The following is a 21,212-nucleotide window of genomic DNA, read 5'->3' as shown; positions in this document are numbered from 1 at the left end:
ATTAAACAGCTGAGGTGCTATTTGGGGCTTTTTGTTGCTGTTGGTTTTTTGTACCTTTATTTTAAATTTTGTTGTGATTTATTTGGAAATTGTTCAGTTTGGTTTTCTATTTTAAAAAATTTAAAATTGTTATAGTTGTGTGTTTTTGCATGTTGTAAGCCTCCTTGAGCATGGTTTGAACTGTGGAGAGGCGACATACAAATTATGTATTTGTAATATGTATGTATGTATGTATGTATGTATGTAAATGGAACTGGATGGCTCCTCTTCCATAATTAGCAGCTCAAACTGAGCAGGTTCTCAGGCATCATTGCAATCAATCTTTGGAACAAAACAAAACAAAATTCAGACCTAGCTCACTTCATGAAACCCTGCTTTAATTTTGCTGTTTGTTAAGGGGTTGTTCCAAACCAGTATTCTGAAATACATTGAGTTTATGATGTGTGAGCCTTAACATTTCAGCCATCTCCTGCAGAGGCTCCCATCGTACCATATGCTTCTGTTTTTCTTCATTGTGTGATGTGATCTCTTTTGACTGTTACATGCACGTGAAAGGACAGTGGGCTTTTCGGGGAAGAGAAGCCATGCTTTAAGAGAGTACACGTCAGTTGGTCTTCAGCCATTTGGAGCTGATTGGAGCTGACAAGTGTTGTAGCTACTCATCGTAATGGATGTCTCTGCTCTAGCAAAGAAGAGGTGAAAAGGATGTAATTCCCAGTGAAAGAAGGCAACATGAACTATTATTTAATTACTAGCTAATAATAAACCCTCTCCCATGGAATCTCTTGTTGCTCTGCCTACTTTAAGAATGAGATGGCCTTTTTAATGCATCACAGCCAGCTATGCCTCTTCCTGAAATGTTTTTTGCCAAATAAGATAACACACAGCTATTCTCTCTCTTGCAAAGCACCCTAAATGTCTGTGTACATATATGGGCTTAACCAATGGTCTCTGATTCAAAATAAAATAAAATAAATTCAATCCTTCTTAAAGGATTAGGACTCTTAATACATAGTCTGCAGTAATAATTCCACAAGGGGTGGCAACTTTCTTTTGATGCGAGGTATGGTTTTAGGATTTGAAAGTTCGACTGGGGGGGAGGGCACAAAGAGTTTATCTTGTCTACTTCTGCCCTTTTGATCATTTGCAATCTTGATATATTATTGTCCTTTCCATACATACATATATTTCCAAACTGGTTTGGCATATTTCTAGCAGACATATTGTGTTGCTGTTGGCTGTTGTTGTTGCCACTGTTGCAGGAGAGCTGGAGCTTAACCTTTGCTTTAATCTAGTAATGCATTTACCATGTGTGCGGGGCCGGGGGGGGGGGGCGGAATGCTCCACAGGGATATGTGTAGCTTAAAAATGTAAAATATTAAGTGGGTGCTCTTGAATAATACAATAATATAAACACATTGCATTTAGATACTAAATGGGCAAGGTGTGCTTCAGAGTGTTGAGCTACTTCAAATAAGGAACGTGGCCTATAAACTAGCCCTTTTGATCACTCACTTTTAAATTGTGACTATTTGATACCGGCTGCAGTCAGACATCATGATAAGTCATGGTTTATTGTGATGAGAATGCGTCACAGTGAGCCACAGGCTTGCACACTTCCCCTCCTGTGGTGCAGTTTATGCACATGAGACCATTGACTATCAATTCTATATAAGGGATCTGTTTATTTATTCTGAACAAATTCCATTTGATAAACTCAGTTTGAACAGGCATTGCAAGTGCACATGATTAGAACTGCAGCCTTAATCAGATTAGTCACTTCTTTAACTACCCATCAGACTGATAATCAGGGGTTGGGGGGGTTACCCTTTCTCTAGATCCTTCTTGTATTATGAACATAGAAAGAGGGTGGGGGTGTCTGCAAAGGGTGTATGTGTGGAACAGGGGTCTGCAACCCGCGGCTCCGGAGCTGCATGTGGCTCTTTTACATCTTTGCTGTGGCTCCGGGGCGGATACTAGTGAGGGGAGGAGGCGCACTGTGCGCCCCGACACTCCTCATTGTGGCGGGCGCTGTACTGGCTGTGACGTCGCATGGGGGCGGTGCGTGCGTTAGTCATGCACCGTCCTGACGTCACCTTCCCGCCCGCTGTCAGATCGTGGCTCTGGAGATATATTTGTTTTAAAAGTCGCAATGGTTTTGCGGCTCCCAGTTGTTGTTTTTTCTTCGGAAACAGGTCCAAGTGGCTCTTTTTGTCTTAAAGGTTGCAGACCCCTGGTGTGGAATGTAATGGGTGATCTAATGTGCTTGGTATAACAAAATAAAAAGTAGAAACACACCAATAAACCCAGACGTCCTGAACTCAAACTCTTCTTCCACCAGTGAAATTACTGCTTTGAAAAAACCTAACCCATAACTTGGAAGATCATAAGCATGCATATTTCCCATTCTTAAGCTTGGAAAACAGAAATATGTGTGCTTAAATAATACATGTAGACCCCTTTGCTAGGCAGGGCACTCATTTTCCAATGCTGGACAAGTGGAATTTTGCAAGTATTCTGCCCCAGACTGGGATCCAGAGGGCTGTTGATGAGATTTAGCAAAGGGCCGACTGCCAGTGATTAGGACTTCTTCGTGCAAGACAACACCAAGAGCTAAAGATCCCACTCCAGCAACTGTCTGGGTCCTACTGTGGTTTTAATAGTCTACCACTCTGGAGCTTCACCCCCTTTGAGGGAAGTTGTGCCAGGTTATAGGGCCTAAGCAGTATTTCCTAGGAGTTGGCTCAAGGGATACTGGGGAGCTTCCTGATGTTTGAAAATTTTCACAGCGTTTTTTATATGTGTGTAGGTTCTACCTAAGTGCAGACCAGATCTCCAGTTAAACTGTTGGGTACTGATTTCTAAACTAAAACTGAAACCATATACAGTGGAACCTCGGGTTGCGGATGTGATCCGCGCAGGAGGCACGTTCGCAACCTGCAGCGCTCGCAACCCGCAGCGCCACGTCTGCACATGCGCGAGTCATGATTAGGTGCTTCTGCGCATGCATGAGCGCCAAAACCCGGAAGTAACCCGTTCTGGTACTTTCGGGATCGGCACAGTCCATAACCCGAAAACATGCAACCCGCAGTGTTCGCAACCCGAGGTATAACTGTACTGTACCTATTTGTTCTGAATAAATGCTAATTGTGTTCAATGGGGCTTATGCTCTAGGGAGGCCATGTTTATACCACACATTTAAAGTACTATGATACCATTTAAGAAGAGTTTGAAGAAGAAGAGTTTGGATTTGATATCCCACTTTATCACTACCCTAGGGAGTCTCAAAGCGGCTAACATTCTCCTTTCCCTTCCTCCCCCACAACAAACACTCTGTGAGGTGAGTGGGGCTGAGAGACTTCAGAGAAGTGTGACTGGCCCAAGGTCACCCAGCAGCTGCAGGTGGAGGAGCGGAGACGCAAACCCGGTTCCCCAGATTACGAGACTACCGCTCTTAACCACTACACCACACTGGCTCTTGGTTTAAAGTAGTCTTGGTTTCCCTCAAGGAATTCTGGGAACTGCAGTTTATTAAGGGTGCTGAGAATTGTTAGGAGTCTCAAAGAGCTACAGTTATCACAGTTCCCTGTGAAGAGGGATTGATCATTAAACCACTCTGAGAATGGTACCATAGTACTTTAAGTATATGGTGCAAATATGGCCCAAGAGTGTTCAAAAGTCACATGCAATCAGTTTCACATACAATCACCCATATATTCATTTTGTTCCTTTTCTGCATTCATCTGAAAATTGTGGGGGGGGGGACCCACTTGCAGTTTGCATTTAAAAACATCTTTAAATATATATTTTGAAATGAATTTTCTCTCAATGTATGTATTTCTATGCATATTTTCTGTAAAATTCCATTTTGACACTTTTTTTAGAGAATTAAAAATTGAATATTCAGGAAGAGTGAAACACAAGTTTCAATCCATAATGGGGCAATCACTGAATTTCTTAATTATCTCTATGAGTTAGTATCAGTATGCTTTTTTAAGGGAGAGAAAGGGGCGATGAGCTGTTGTTGTTTGATGCAAATAGGAGCAAAATGTTTTGATTAAAGGATTTGTAAGCTCCATTATTAACACCGGGAAAGCGTTGCAATGAGATCAACAGTTTGCTTTATTATAGCCAACAGGACTAAACTGCTTCTGGCCCAACAGGACACTGTGACAGAAACCAAAGCACATGGAAACACTGTTTACCATCCCACAGCAGCAGTACCTATTTATCTATTTGCACTGGCATACTTTCAAACTCCTGGGTTGGCAAGAACTGGGAAAGAGCAATGAGAACTCACCCCGTCATGGGGAATCGAACCGCCGACCTTCTATCAGCAAGCCCAAGAGTGGTTTAAATCATAGTGCCACCCGTGCCCCCTACACAACCTATATGAGTGCAAGAATGGCTGGTTCAGTGCTCCTCGTGTGACATTGTGTCTCTTGGGGAAGCCAATGCAAGGCACTGGTCTGGGGTGAGGATGAAAGGCCAGTTGCATCAGCAGCTACAGCACAGAAAATACTGTGCACATAAATTGGCTGATAAAACATTTGTTGTGGGCAGGAACAAAGATTAGGCCTTTCAGTCTATACCAGTCTGTGAAAGCAACCCTTCACTCTTGATACATCAAGCAATTTTACTTTGGCCACAGGGTTGGTTCACACTTGCACTGTGAACATATTTTATCTCTGCATGGTGCTTCCATGTATTTTTTCATTTCCCACATGGGAATCACAAAATAAAGCAAAACCACTGGCAAATATTAACAGAAAATTATGTCAATATATGTAATAGGCTGTGTTCTGATCTTTGATTCATCTGACATTGTGTACAGATTTGAACTTATCTGGCAAATCATATTTATGAAGGGAATAGCACTAAATTTATGAAGGGAATAGCACTAAATAGTGAAATAGTGGAATAGACAACCGATCTCAGTGATCACGGGTAGGAGGAGGAGTTACGCTAAGACCAGACCATGTCATTACAGAGGAGGCAGGTTTAGTTGTTGTTTGAGGACTATCCCTGCCTCCGGGTCTGGTCCTGACTGGAAGGATACTGGAATCAGCAAGGGAAACCCACATGACCTGAAAGTGTTGCTGTGCAATGCCAGGTCAATGATGAATAAAACCACTGCCATCCATGACCTGATTGTGGATGGAGGATTTGACCTGGTATGTGTGACAGAGACCTGGTTGGATGAGGCAGATGGGCCTGTCCTTGCCGCTGCTTGCCCACCAGGTTTCTCTTACGCACAGCAACCCAGGTCATGTGGGCGGGGAGGGGGGGTTGCAGTGATTTTTAGGAAGTCATTAGTCTGCACCAGGCGTCCTATTGGGAAGACCCAGTTTTCTGAGTGCATGTTCTGGAGGTTGGGCAATAGGGGCAGTACAGGATTCCTACTGCTGTACCGACCTCCCCACTGCACCAAGGATTCCCTGCCCGAGCTGCTTCAAGTCATGGCGGATATGCTCCTGGAGACACCTAGCTTGGTTGTCCTGGGGGATTTTAACATCCATGCTGACACGACCTTACAAGGGGCCGCTCAGGACTTCATGGAAAGCATGGCCTCCATGGGGCTGTCCCTGAATAAGTCTGGCCCAACCCATAGCCAAGGACATGCCTTGGACCTGGTGTTTACCTCTATGGATGTTGGTGATCTGACACTAAGTAAAAGCGAAATGAAAGAAGTGCCATGGTCAGATCCCTTCCTGGTGCAATCAGACTTCTCTGCGACCCTTCCCCTCTGCAGGGAGGTGGGACCAATTCGGATGGTCCCCCCCCCCACTTAATGGATCCAAATGGTTTCCAGAGAGTGGTAGGAGATGCTTTATCCCATGTTGATGGCCTTTCAGCTGATTCCCTGGTGGCCCGCTGGAATGTGGAGTTAACCTGGGCTATTGACTGGCTCCGAAGTGCCCTCTCTAATTGCATGGAGCCCGGACAGCCCTGTGGTTTTTCATGGAGCTGAGGATGATGAAACAATTGCTGAGACGGCTGGAGCGCCAGTGGCAGAAAACTCATTCTGAATCGGACCGGTCACAGCTTAGAACTCAACATCAAGCCTACCAAGTGGCAATAGCGATGGCGAAGAAGACTTTCTTCACTGCCTCTATTGCATCTGCAGAAAACAGCAGCAGGAGACTCTTTCAGGTGGTTCACAATTTAATGGAACCACCTTTGCCATCAGGGCCTGGTAAAGACCCAAGATCTCCTGCAACGATTTTGCAAAGTTTTTTGCTGATAAAGTCGCTCAGATTCGGAAAGAGGTAGACTCCACCGTGGGGGCATTGCCGGGGCGGGAGAGTGCTAGAGCCCTGTCTGGTCAAGTTGCATGGAATCAATTCCAATCTGTTACCTCCAAGGATGTGGACAGGCTGCTTGGATGAGTGAAACCAACCACCTGTCTCCTTGATCCTTGCCTATCCTGGCTTATAAAAGCTAGCCGGGAAGGGCTGGGCGATGGGCTTCGTGGGGTGGTGAATGCTTCCCTCCGTGAGGGAGCCTTCCCAGACCCGCTGAAAGAGGCGGTTATTAAACTGCTTCTTTAAAAAAATCTTTAGATGCGGCCACGATGGCCAACTATCGCCCAGTCTCAAATCTTCCATTCTTGGGCAAGGTGATTGAGCGAGTGGTTGCTGAACAACTCCAGGCATGCCTGGAAGAAGCGGACCATTTGGATCTCTTCCAGTCGTGATTCAGACCTCATCATGGGACTGAAACTGCCTTGGTCGCTCTGGTCGATGATTTCCGGTGGCTGGGGACAAAGGTGAGAGCTGTTTCCTAGTCCTGCTGGATCTCTCAGCAGCTTTTGACACCATCGACCATAACATCATTCTGGACCGTCTAGATGGGCTGGGAGCTGGGGGCACTGTCATACAGTGGTTCCGCTCCTTCCTCCTGAGCCGTGTTCAGAAAGTGGTGATGGGGGATGAGTGTTCAGACCCCTGGGCTCTCACTTGTGGGGTGCCTCAGGGTTCTGTCCTCTCTCCCATGGTTTTCAACATCTACATGCAGCCGCTGGGAGAGATCATCAGGGGGTTTGGGCTGGGTGTTCATCAGTATGCGAATGATACCCAGTTCTACTTCTCTTTCAAATTGGAACCAGTGAAGGTGGTGAAGGTCCTGTGTGAGTGTCTGGAGGTGGTTGGAGGATGGATGGCGGCTAACAGATTGAGGTTGAATGACAGAAGATTGACAAGACAGAAGTATACTGTTTTGGGGGGACAGGAGGCGGGCGGGTGTGGCAGACTCCCTGGTCCTGGATGGATAACTGTGCCCCTGAAGGACCAGGTGCGCAGCATGGGAGTCATTCTGGACTCACAGCTGTCCATGGAGGCACATGTCAATTCTGTGTCCAGGGCAGCTGTTTATCAGCTCCATCTGGTATGCAGGCTGAGACCCTACCTGCTGTCTCTCCAGAGTGATGCATGCTCTGGTTATCTCTCGCTTGGACTACTGCAATGTGCTCTATGTGGGGCTACCTTTGAAGGTGACCTGGAAACTACAACTAATCCAGAATGTGGCAGCTAGACTGGTGACTGGGAGCGGGTGCCGAGACTATATAACACCAGTCTTGAAAGACCTACACTGGCTCCCAGTACGTTTCTGAGCACAATTCAATGTGTTGGTGCTCTTTAAAGCCCTAAATGGTCTCAGTCCAGTATACCTGAAGGAGCGTCTCCACCTCCATTGTTCAGCCCGGACACTGAAGTCCAGTGCCGAGGGCCTTCTGGCGGTTCCCTCACTGTGAGAAGCCAAGTTACAGGGAGCCAGGCAGAGGGCCTTCTCGGTAGTGGCGCCTGCCCTGTGGAACACCCTCCCACCAGATGTCAAAGAGAAAAATAACTACCAAACTTTTAGAAGACATCTAAAGTCAGCCCTGTTTAGGGAAGCTTTTAATGTTTAACAGGTTATTGTATTTTAGTGTTTCATTGGAAGCCGCCCAGAGTGGCTGGGGAAACCCAACCAGATGGACGGAGTATAACTAATAAATTATTATTATTATTATTATTATTATTATTATTATTATTATTATGTTAGCAGAGAATAAAAGTAGTTGAAAAGAATCACCGGTTGTTTACAGTCATTGCCACTGAGGGCACAGTCATAACTCCCAAGTGACTCACCATACCCAAAAACAACCTTCTTGGCACTTCACAACTTACTGACTTTGCAGCATCACCATCACCCACCCAAGCAGACAGAAAAATAAGAGTATCAAATCCTGAATGGTGGGTGGGCTACGTTAGGTTTGGTGGGTCACAATATTCAGAACTGCAACTGAGCTTTGAGCGAGTCTATAGATGGCCCTCATAAGCACTAATATTGGAAATGTGGTTCTTTCATGATTGCTGCCAGGTACTTTGCAGCCATTCTATAGAATATGTTGGTGAAATTGATTTTTAAAAGTTATCCAACATACGAGGTGTGGAGCAAAGTAAGGGAGCAAGAACAACCCCAAGGCAACTCCAAGACCTGCTTGATCATACCTTATACAGAGTTTGAAATGCACTTGTAGCATTTATATAGCACTTTTCCTAGGTGCTCGAAGCATCTTCTCTACCATCAGCTGCAAGCAGCATTGAAAGAGTAACTAGATGAAAGAAAAGAAAATACAGTATGATCACCTCTACTGCATTTGGGATGTCTCTGTGTCTTTCCACACTGCTGCTCTCCATCAAGGAAGGTGAGCACAAGTAGTCTGGAATAGGTGGGATGGGGAGTAGCTGGCAGGAGGCAGAGAGTTGCAGCTGAGCCACTGTGTTTCTATGGAACCCTCTTGGGGACACCCATTGTGGTGAGTCCTCTATGTTGAATCCTCTGTGTAACCAAGTGAGAATAAGACACATATCTCCTGTTGTCAACTGTTTAAGTTTGGATGGCTTGAGGTCCTGGCACAGAGTCCATTCAAAGTGCTCACTCAGATTTCCCTCAGCATCTTTTTCAATCTCCTGGACCATAGGCGACAGTGAGTGGATGTGCCAAGAGAAGACTGGATGAGTGGATGCCTGTCCTTGGGGATAATGGGGGATATTTGTTAGAGCACAAGAAAAAAGAGAGATGCAGAATAACCCCCCTTCATTGTATTCGACAAAAGGATGATCCCCCACAATGTCTAAAGACTTTAATTTAAGGCCTGATTCCAAATCCAAAAGAAAACCTCTGAGGTTTATCAACCACTTTTCTTAATCGTGAAGCAGGGGGTCTTTTCTTCATTTGTGGGTCCACCAACACTCCAAACAAATCTGAAGCCATTACGACACATGGCAGTTGGTCGATAGTGTGGAAAAACCTCATTTACTGACTGGCCAGACAGTTTTAAAACCTTCAGATTTTTCTAAGTCTAGGTTATTAACTGTCTGACTGTAATCACATCTTCACCATAGGGAGCTTCAAAAGCTTTTCATTTGCATTGAACCAGTTGCCTTCCTCCCTGTCTTTCCCCCCTGGAAATAAGCTTAAATAATTCAACAAACTGCACACATGGCTAGTGATTATTGAACCATTCTGAAGCACTCGAGGCAAATGGACCATTATGTGGTGGGAATTAAAACTTTCCTTTCCATTGTACATTATGATTTCTCACTGTAAAGAGATTCACAGAAATCTCCCCATGTCCTGCACTGGGTGTCTTTAGGTCCCTCTGTCCATCTCTCTGAATTCACACTGTATTCTATGCAGTCATTGTGGGCAACCTCCAGAAATATTGTGCCACCCTCCACATGAATGCTGACAGACTGTAGTTTGTTTAATCTATTGATGTATAATAATGAACATATGTTCCATGTTGTGAAAGTAATCCAGAATTTTCACTCTTGGTCTTCAGAGTTTGCAGTCTTTCTGCTGTCTGTCTTGCATGCGACTGATGTGCTAGGGACAGGTCCCAATAACTATGGGCTTTCTCCTGTTTTCAAAGGCACAGTGGTCATACCAACTTCGTCCAAGCGTGCTTTGGTACAACTGCTCCAAAGCATTTTGCATTGGGTACAGCTATCTCATTTAAGCTGGTCGTCAGAGTTTCCTGGATTTTAAAACTCACACATTGCTTCCACAATTGCCTTTACAAGCAACATGTTCAATTCCTGAAAGATCTAGTTTGACTATGATTCAATGCTGTCATTGAAAGTTTTTTAATTGCTTTTTAGCTGATGTCATTTTTAGTTGTTTATTTTTACTCTTTTAATAATGTGTGCATTATTTGTGATGCACCTTAGACACTCCTAGAAGAAAGGGGTAATGGAAGCATTTGGAATGAATAGTTTAAAATAACTTGAGAATTATATTTGGCCTATGGGTATTAATATGCATCATGTTTTCAGGTGAACATTTGCTATTTGGGATGAAATAGAATATCTACATTCTAGTTCACTCAAAAAGCTGTATGAAATCCTTTATAATGTTAATGTCCCCCCCCCCCAGTCATGAAGTGGGAGTCTACCTTAGGCTGTAGTGTCTGAGATTCCCACCCCCCAGCACTAAGCGTTAATGGAAAGTGCTAATCTCAACTCATTCTATCACAAAGTTCATATTGTGCAAGTCCACATGCTTTGCTGCACTCAGCAGTTTCGCCCCACTATTGTAACAGGCACTAATATGAAAGGTTGAAATTTCTGCCTGATTTATACTAAAAGATATAAAGTGCTTTTATGAACAACATAAAACTGCTCACAAATACGTTCAGTTAATTATCCAGTTGAAAATTGGCAATTTAGCATCCAGTTAAAGAGCATACTCCATAACTGGACACAATCCAGAATTTAAATACCCCCTACATTTTCAGTTTTGCCACTCAGAACATACTAAACTTTGGAGTGTAATCACAACAAAATGGAACAAACTCCTAATGCTAGAAGCTGCCGCCCAGTCCCAGCTCACATAGGACCAAGTCAGCCAGCGTTCAGTTTCAAAGAGTCTTTATTGGATTACAGGTTCCATTTCCAAACTGCAACGTGCAGCCCTACTTCTTCTAGGTCAGAACGACGAAGACCCGTCTGAGTCTCCGCCTCTAGCGCACCAGCTTAATACCCTAGCCTTGCTCCACCTCCTGCGCCTTTCCTTCCGTCTCTGGGTCCTCCTGCCCCCCTGGGTCTCTCCCTTCCTACTCTCTTCTGACGCGGACCCCCCTGACCCTTCCGCCTCCTTGTGGCGGGCTTTGGGACCCGGTTCACTCTCTGGGCTGCTGACTGCGCCAGCTTCCGTTACATTTGAACTTGGCGCGCGCGCCCAACTCTCCACTTTCCTCTTGATTGTTTCCTCGCTCCCCGAGGTGGGCGTGACTACTCCTGACTCATGCCCTCCCTCCTTCTGAAAGTCTCCGGAGTCCGATATCTGGTCCCCTTTCTCCCCGCTGCTCCCGGCTGGGAACGTGGGTCCCGATCTCCAACTGCTGCTTTCTGATCCCTCTCTGGACCCTTCTTCCTGGGGTGTCCCCCTGCTCTCCCCCCTTGCTCTGGCTGCTGGCGCTCCCTTCTGGGAATCCTCGGACTCGCTAGACAGGCTCGGTGATCTCGGGTCGTCATCCCCACTCATCCTTCCTTCGTATTCCTCCCCCTCGCTCTCTGTCTCCTCCCTTCTCTGCGTCTCTGCTCCTGAACCCCTGACATCCATCCCCCCCTCGAAGCCCCCCCTTCCCCCCTCCCCGCTTTCAAGGGTGGTTGGTGGGTGCTCCGTCATCACGGGAGTGAATGTTGGATACAGTTCGCTCCCCGTTGCTGGCCGCCAACTGAAGACCTCCGAGTCTTCCTCCCCGCGTTCGTCAACGGTGGTCTCCTCCGCCTCCATTTCGGTGCCGCCGTGCTCGAAACCAAGGTCCTCCCCGCAAACGTCCATGTCCGTCTCTGCGTCTGTCGCAGGACCTGGTGTCTCCTGCCACTTCCGGCGCCACTGCTCCTCTGGCCGATCGTCCCACCAATACGAGTTGTCGGACGCCGAACCCTCCGGTGACCCCTCTGGGGAACGTGTGCGCGGTGCGGGTTCCCCTTCCGAGTCGAAGCCATGGAACGTGCTGGAGGAAAGCGTGGGCGTGAACAACCAGTCGTCGAAGAAGCCCGCTGGCATAGGTCTGTGTGGGAAAAGGGCATGAAACTCATCCTTGAGCAGGGGTTCCTCCAAGGCGTAGTCCGGCACCCAGCTATTAGTACTGGCCCGGGTGCCCTCCCTTGCTAGTAGATATTCTACTCCGTCTTCCCCCCATCTGGAGTCCAAAATCTCCGTGACTTCGTTGATGGGGTCCTGCTGTGGCAATCTCCCCACCTCCGTCCGCTCCGGAGACTGACTCGGTGCCGTTCCTGGTTCCTGGAACCTGTGCGGTGCCCTGTAGGGAGTGAGCACCGACCTGTGGAACACCGGATGCATCCTGGAACCCTCTGGTAGCACCAGCCGGAAAGCCACCGGGTTGATCTGCGCTTCGACTCGGTATGGACCGAGTTGCTTGTGCCCTAGCTTCCTCTTGGCTAACGATCGGGTCGGCACCGCGTGGGCTGCCAACCAGACCCAGTCTCCCACTCGGATCTCCTCGCCAACTCGCCTGTGCTTGTCAGCTTGGACCTTGTATGCGTGCTTCGCCAGCTCCAGCTGCCGTCTGAGTTGATCGTGGACCTCTTGCAACTCAGATGCGAAAGCGTCCGCCGTCTGTGGTTCCCCTTCCCCCACTCTGTCCAGTCCCGGGAAGGTTCTGGGATTCCTCCCATTGTTGGCGAAGAACGGCGTCACCCCTGTGGATACGTGTTTCGTGTTGTTGTAGGCGAATTCGGCGAGCGGCAGGTAATCCACCCACGTCGCAGGCTGTTGATTGGCATAGCATCTCAGGTACTGCTGCATGATGGCATTGACCCTCTCCGCTTGCCCGTTGGTCTGCGGGTGCCTTGCCGATGTCAGGTTGATCTTGACGTTCAGGAAGCCCATCAGCTTTTGCCAGAAATTCGAGATGAACTGGCGTCCGCGGTCGGACAGTATAGACCGCGGCAGCCCGTGCACTTTGAACACGTGATCTATGAACAATTTGGCTGTTTGCTCTGCCGTGGCCACCTTCGCACACGGTATGAAATGTGCCATCTTGGTGAACAAGTCCACCACCACTAGTACAGCTGTCTTGCCTCTCGAGCTGGGGAGATCCGTGACAAAGTCCAGGGCCACTCTCTCCCATGGTTCAAACGGCGTTTGCAGCGGTTCCAGCAGTCCCGCCGGTGGTTTGTGCACCGGCTTGGCCCTCTGGCAGGTGTCGCACCTCGCGACGTAGTCCGCGACTTCCCCCCTCAGTCTGGGCCACCAAAAGTCTCTTGCGACCAATTCCACCGTTTTTTCTGTGCCAAAGTGCCCGGCCGTGGGTGCGTCGTGCAGCTGCTGCAGTACCCGGGCGCGAAGTTCGTCTCCCGGCACGTAGACGGCCCCTTTACGTAAGAGCAAGCCGTCTCGTATCTGGAACTCGTCGCCCTTCGCCGTGCCCTTGTGCACCTCTGCCATCTTCGCCTGCGCGAATGAGTCGTCCGTCAACGCCCGTCGCACCGCGTCCAGGTCTACTGTGGCTGAAGCGCACGCCCACGCTGTTGGCGCGAAGATGTGCATGGCCGCCGCTGGCGTCGCCTCTTCGAGGTACTGCGGTTTTCGGGACAGGGCATCCGCCATGATGTTGGTGTCGCCCGGGACGTACTCAATTCGGAAATTGAAGTCAGCAAAGAACTCCGCCCAACGGATCTGCCTCTGGTTCAGGAACCGAGCCGTGCGCCAGTGCTCCAGATTCTTGTGGTCCGTGCAGACCTGCACCGTGTGCTTGGCGCCGATCAGGAAGTGCCTCCACGCCTTGAAAGCTGCATGAATGGCAAGCAGCTCCCTATCCCAGATGGTGTAGTTCTGCTCCGACTTGCTGAGCTTTCTGGAGTAGAACGCCCCCGGCCTCCAGACCCCCTGCGGGTCCTTCTGCAGCAGTACCGCTCCCACTGCTCTATCGGACGCGTCTGTCTCCACCCTCAGCGGTCTGCCGGGGTCGATATGCAGCAGTTGCTCTTCCGACGCGAAGAGACGCTTGAGTGTCTGAAAGGACCGCTCCGCCTGCTCCGTCCAGATGAATTTCTTTTTCTTGGAGCTTAGCGTGTCCGTAATAGCTGCCGTCTGCATCGCGAACCCCTTGATAAACTTGCGATAGAAATTGGCGAATCCGACAAACCTCTGGACCTCTTTCCGGTTGCGCGGGCTCTTCCAATCCAACACCGCACGAACCTTGGCGCTGTCCATGGCTAGCCCCTTGTCCGACAGCTTGTAACCCAAGAAATCCACCTCCGTCGTGTCGAACTGGCACTTCTCCAGTTTGGCGTACAGTCTATGCTGCTGCAGCCTCTTCAGCACCTCCCGAACGTCCTGGTCGTGTGCTTGCTGCGAGTCAGAGAATATCAGGATGTCATCCAGAAAGCAGACGCACTTCTTGTAGAGGAGTCCCGCCAACACGTGATGCATAAAAGCTTGAAAACAGTGAGAACCGTTTTGCAAACCAAACGGCATCACTCTGTATTCGTAGGTGCCCAGAGGCGTGAACATGGCTGTCTTCCACTCATCGCCCTCCCTCATGCGGATGAGATTGTACGCTCCTCGCAGGTCCAACTTGGTGAACACGCGTCCCTTGCGCACCGTCGCCAGCAGGTCGTCAATCCTGGGCATAGGGAAATCGGAGGGCTTGGTCATTCTGTTTAAGAGGCGGTAATCCACGACCAATCTTTTTTGGGGCGTGTCCTTTTTCTTCACGAAGAAAACAGGACTGCCCCCTACTGCGCTGGACTCCCGGATGAAACCGCGCTGCAAATTGTGATCGATGAACTGTTTGAGTTCCTGTAGTTCGTCCTCAGACATGGAATATAGCTTCCCCTTCGGCAGCGTCGCCCCTGGCAGGAGGTCAATCTTGCAGTCATATTGCCTGTGCGGAGGTAGCTTGTCTGCCTCTTTCTCGCAGAAGACCTCCAGAAAGTCCGCGTATTTGTGGGGAACTGCTTGCAACGTTCCCAACTGCAGTTGTGAGTCCTCCTCCTCCCCCTCCTGCCTGGGCAGGATGCAGTGTTCTGCGCAGTAAGAGGAGCCGAAGATCAGCTGTCTCTGGTACCAAGCCAGCGTTGGACTGTGCCTGTCCAGCCAACTCATGCCCAACACAATGGGCATGTCCGACAGTCGGGTGACATTAAAACTGATGACTTCCCTGTGGTTACCAAGTTGCATCACCATTGGTGGCGTCTGCTTCACCACCTGCCCCCCTAGCAACTCTCTGCCATCCACTGTGACGACTTGCAGGGGCAGAGTGGCAGGCAGCAGCTTTATAGCGTGCTGCTCCACAAAATCCTGTGCTATAAAGTCTGCGTTGCTTCCAGAATCCACAGAAAGTGGCACTTCGATGGTGACTCCATTGGGTAGCTGGAGAGACGCTGTGAGTTGCACTACTGGTTTGGGTGGGAGGGGGTCCGTGGGTTGCAATATCGCTGGGGACTGCTTCACTGATGCGTCTGGCTGGGCCCCAGTGCCTCTGTCTCCAGCCAGACATCGTCGTTTCCCTGCTGAGCTTCGCTGCATTGCGTGGCCACTTTCACCGTTGCGGAGGCTGCAGTGTGCTTGGAGCTCCTCTGGGGACACTCTTTCGCCAAGTGTTGAGGGCTCTCGCATAAGTAACACTTCCTGGTCCCTCTAGGAGGTTTAGTCTTGACTGCTGTCGGTGCAGAGGCTCTGCTAGCTGACTGAGCCCTGGCGCCTCCCACTTCCATAGGTTCCACTCCCCCTCCTGGCGGAGGTGTGGATTGCGCACGCGCTGCTTCCCTTGGAACGAAAGAGAAACTTCTCGCTGCTTCGCGCCCTCTACGTCCGTCATCTCTGCACCATGGACGTTCTTCCAGCCTCACCCCCACAGTCAGCGCCCTTTGGACCACCTCCTGCGTGCTTCGGGGCCTCTCCCCCCTCGCAATTTCATCCTTCACAGCAGAGCTGAGACCCTCCCAGAACAGGTCCCTGACTGGGGGCGAGTCCCGGTCCCATTCCAATGCACTGACCAGCGCAAAAAAGCGGGCGTGGTACTGCCGGACGCTCGCCCTCCCTTGTTTCAGTCCATGAATCTCCCGTCGGGCAAGATCCACATCAATGGTAGACAAAAAACATGCATCCATCGCTTTGATAAAGGCATCTGCACTCTGAAGCGCCGGATCTTTATCCCTCCACAAATTGCGCAGCCACGCTTTCGCATCCCCATGCAAATGGGACAGTATAAACCCCACTTTCTCTTGCTCATCTCTAAAGTCTTTTGCCAGCAGTTGCAGTGCGCACATCACATCTGCTCGAAAGTTGGGGTACTGTTGTAAATTCCCATCGAAGTGAGCCACCAGCCCTCCTGCTCTCCGTGCCAACCCAACCCCCTCCGGTCTGGGTCCTGGCTGCCCATGCTTAACCCATGCTTCAAACCTGGCGTGGAGATCTCGGTAGGCGGCTGCCGCATCCTCCTCCCTTTTCTTGGATGCCAGTACCTCCGCATTCAATTGGGTAACTGCCTGTTGCAGCGCTGAAACTTTCTCTGCTTCCGTCATCTTTGCCAACCGTCGTGAGCTTGCTCCCACACACCGATCCCCTCCTCCAGCTGCTTCTGTCTCCGCTGCGAGGTATCAGGTGTCAGAAGCTTCAGAGACGGGTCTTACTGTCAGGGCTGCCGCCCAGTCCCAGCTCACATAGGACCAAGTCAGCCAGCGTTCAGTTTCAAAGAGTCTTTATTGGATTACAGGTTCCATTTCCAAACTGCAACGTGCAGCCCTACTTCTTCTAGGTCAGAACGACGAAGACCCGTCTGAGTCTCCGCCTCTAGCGCACCAGCTTAATACCCTAGCCTTGCTCCACCTCCTGCGCCTTTCCTTCCGTCTCTGGGTCCTCCTGCCCCCCTGGGTCTCTCCCTTCCTACTCTCTTCTGACGCGGACCCCCCTGACCCTTCCGCCTCCTTGCGGCGGGCTTTGGGACCCGGTTCACTCTCTGGGCTGCTGACTGCGCCAGCTTCCGTTACATTTGAACTTGGCGCGCGCGCCCAACTCTCCACTTTCCTCTTGATTGTTTCCTCGCTCCCCGAGGTGGGCGTGACTACTCCTGACTCATGCCCTCCCTCCTTCTGAAAGTCTCCGGAGTCCGATATCTGGTCCCCTTTCTCCCCGCTGCTCCCGGCTGGGAACGTGGGTCCCGATCTCCAACTGCTGCTTTCTGATCCCTCTCTGGACCCTTCTTCCTGGGGTGTCCCCCTGCTCTCCCCCCTTGCTCTGGCTGCTGGCGCTCCCTTCTGGGAATCCTCGGACTCGCTAGACAGGCTCGGTGATCTCGGGTCGTCATCCCCACTCATCCTTCCTTCGTATTCCTCCCCCTCGCTCTCTGTCTCCTCCCTTCTCTGCGTCTCTGCTCCTGAACCCCTGACAGGAACAAACTCCTAATGCTAGAAGTTCAGCAGTAATTCAACCACAGTTCAGACACAGAAATGCTCAAGAATTCAGCTTTGTTAAGAAACCAGAAGCATTTTTACTAGGCATTACAGGTAATGAGATAAATAAGAAAGAAAAGAAGTTATTTTTATATGCAGTGACAGCAGCAAGAATATTGATGGCCCAGAAATGGAAACAGGAGGAATTACCTACGATAGAAGAATGGAGAACTAAAATGATGGATTATGCAGAACTGGACAGAATGACAGGAAGGATCCGGAATCGACGAGATCAAAGATTTACAGAAGATTGGGAAAAGTTTATCCAATATATGCAAAAACTGAGTGATAATAAAATTACGTTTGTAAGTTTTAAGGAAGCTCTGTGAGGGGAAAGGGTTAAAAAGGCAGAAATGTGTAAAAAGTAACAATAGGAAGGAATGGCAGACAAATTGAGGGAAGTCAAAAAAGAGAAGTAAGATGTAATTAAGATGTATGGAATGTATAAATTTGTTTTTGTATTTGAAAACTAATAAAAATATAATATAAAAAAAGAATATATATTCAGCATGTGTTGCAACACACACAACTACCAACAGATTGAAGACTCCTTTGCCTATTTATGTGGCTTGTGAATTTTGGGTAGTAAAGGTGCTGGCCTGCATGCGCTTTGTTTGTGCACTGTTTAGGTATTGACCTAAGGGTTGCTAAAGTGGATTTGTTGTACGGTGCTTTCAGTTTCAATGCCCATAGAAGATTACAGTGCTAAATTGGTGTGGTGGTACATCGGTGTCATGTCTGTATGGGTTATGAGGGGACAGTTTAGTTTCAGCTGCTGGTAGTTGCAACTTTACTGCATTTCATGTTTTGTAATATTTTGTTGCACCCAGAGGTTTTGGCCTACAGGAATGAACACCATCATGGAGGCCTCTCCTGCATGTTCATGTGAGTTACCTGCCAAGTTGGAAGCAGCACATAGACCTCTCATGTGTTGTGCTTGGCCTGGGATGCAGCAAAGAGTCACTCACTGTTTCTGATGTGAAAGGAACCCCTGTACAATGTAGCCGTGCTTTTGACCAGCATTTCTCTCTGTACGAAACGAGAGCAATTCCTCCAGAAGCTTCTATGCTCTTGCATCATTTTCCACTAATATGGAAGAATGGGGCCACATAAACTAGTGCCACCTTGGCCAAGAACTCACCTCACATTTTTTTCATGTTCCATATTTAAATACTATTCCAAAGTTTGTCTACTGTAGTTCCATAAAAGGAAGGTTTAATCAGATTAAGTGTGAAGCCCAGTTGATTAATTACTCTGTTATTGAAGCAGGTTGGGCAGTTTTTAATTCTTAAGAATCAGCTTCCTAGTCCACCTCCCACCATCATCTGTCAGATTATGCTCCATTACAAGCCCATTCATTTCAGCGATAATGTGGCTCCCTGCTCAAATGAGGTATTAAAGAGGGGGGGGGGAGAAACCCCCAACCCTTAACCTTTCATTTTCACTGTAGAAACCAAAGTTTAATAAAAGTCAATCACTCTCTGGGCACTATAGTCCAAGCACTGAGCAGCCCATATTCATAGCCCTTGTTTAACAGCAGTGTTTTAGAAACTGTGTGGGAGGAATATGATGTTTGAATAATCTGAAATCTGATAGCACATTAAGTTGGGCAAGGGGAGGAGAAGAAGGAGAAGGAGAAGGCCAGGGTGTGCAGTATCCTTCCACTCTTCCTCGGCACAATATGTCTAGAGAATCCCTTAATGTGACTGATATTTTGTTTGGGTGCTTCCCTTTCCAGAAATGCAGACTGATTAATTTTTCATCCCTGGAAGGATTAGAATAATATCAAACCTCTAGATTGTCAAATAAATTATGCCCCCACCTGGCGGGAAGGAAGAAAATCAAGCAGGAGAAAGTGCGGGGGGGGGGGAGAGGGAGAGAGAGAGAGGTTGAGATCTGGCGTATTCTCCTTCGAAACACACGCTGGTTTGTTGTGCTATTAATCTCACCATCACTGTTGATATGGTACTGAGTTTTCATAGCATGTGCTGAAAAGCTGTTCCATGATTTTTCTTAGGAATGTTTTCTAACAGTGCAATCTGAGACACACCTACTCAGAAATAAGCCCCCTTGGCATCAATGGGACTTGTCAGGGAACTGCCATCAGAGCATCAGGTGGTGGAGGGACTCAGGCAGGATGAAAGAGACTCAACTGCTGAAGCAGGGACCAGCAGGGGGAGGAGTGGGTCTCTGAGGGAATGCGAGCAGGAGGGAGGGCTCAGGGAAGCTTCCAGCGAGAACAGTGGGGAGGTATCGGAGTCTCCCATAGGGAGACCCACACCTCGCCGGAAACTGTCACGCCGTGAGTCCAGGAGACGCGTTTCCGTTAAGGAACTTCTTTGCTGGAAACGCTTCCGCAGACAGCCACTGTCGGACTCTACTAGTGACTAGAGCAGACATGTCTGAGGAGCTCCGTCACACACGGAGGTTTGTGGGGTCGCACAAACTCTGAGGGAGCACGTTTTCACGCACAAGCAGTTAATCAAACCCTCACAGCAGTCCGACAGTCTTTGTACGCTGCCTGTGCAAGAGAAAGCATCATGAGCGAACCAACCGGAACCGGAGGAGCGGGGGCTGGAGCTGGTCCAAGCTTGGAAGATAGATACCGAGCGTTGGAGGTTCAATTGGCGCTGCAGACGGCGAGGCTGGAGGAGAGAAGGGCTCAGGATGCAGACAAGAAGGGGAGAGCCACTCAATTCCCCAGAAAGGTACCAGGATTGGTGCAGAAATTTGGGGGGGACCCCAAGGACTACCATGCTTTTAGGACAGAGATGCAATATGCCCTTAATGTGCAGTTCGATGAGTTCCCTGATGAGGAATCGCGAGTTGCTTTTGTAATTGGGCATCTTGAGAAAGGGGCTAGAGACTGGGTTCGACCCCTAATGGCAACGCACAATGACATACTAAAGGACACAATGAAGTTCTTTCGTGCAATGGATATCATGTTTTCCAGCGATATTGAGGAAGGGGTGGTGCGCAGACAGCTAATGGCTTGTAAGCAGGGAAGTCGATCTGTCCGTGAATATTGGACTGAGTTTACCATGCTGATTCACAGACTGAGTTGGGATTTATCGGCGGCACCCGTTCAAATGCTATTTGAAGAAGGTCTTTCTTCGGGGGTGAAAGACGAGCTGGCACGGAGCCCCAGGGCGGAGTCTATGGATCAGCTGACCAAATCTGCGCTGACCATAGGAGCGCGGCAGGAGGCAAGAGCCTTGGAGAGGCGGGAAGGGAGAGGGGAACGTTGGAAGGAGTTCCGCATTCCAGACATTCCTGAGCCAGCTTTCCCGCCGGCAGAGCCGATGGAAATCGGAACAGCGCGCGCGCGCGCATTTTCAAAAACCAGCGAGGGGGCTAAGAAGGAGGGAAAGGGCCCCCGGAAATGCTATCTCTGCCAACAGCCAGGCCACTTTGCCAGAGTCTGCCCCCAGAGGAAGGAATGGCAAGGGATGGTGGGAGCTGTTGAGGGGGGAGAAGAAGGGGGAGCGGAGCAGGTAAAAGCCAACGCCTGGTTGCCACAATTGGGGCACTGCAGCCAGGCCAAAGAGCAGTGAAAGTGCCCGTGCCAGAAGCTCCTCGACCTGCTCTAGTGATTGAAGTGTCGCTAGAGCTGCAGAATGGGCACCCCCTAAAAATAAAGGCGCTATTGGACTCAGGCAGCTCCTGCAATTTTATGAGCAAGGAGTTTGCTGCTGAACACCAGATACAGACCATCCCTTTAAGCAACCCCCTGCAGGT

Source organism: Podarcis liolepis, assembly GCF_965112155.1.
Source record: "Podarcis liolepis genome assembly, chromosome: 11".
NCBI classification, from domain to species: Eukaryota; Metazoa; Chordata; class Lepidosauria; order Squamata; family Lacertidae; genus Podarcis; species Podarcis liolepis.
This window is presented reverse-complemented; position numbering follows the sequence as displayed.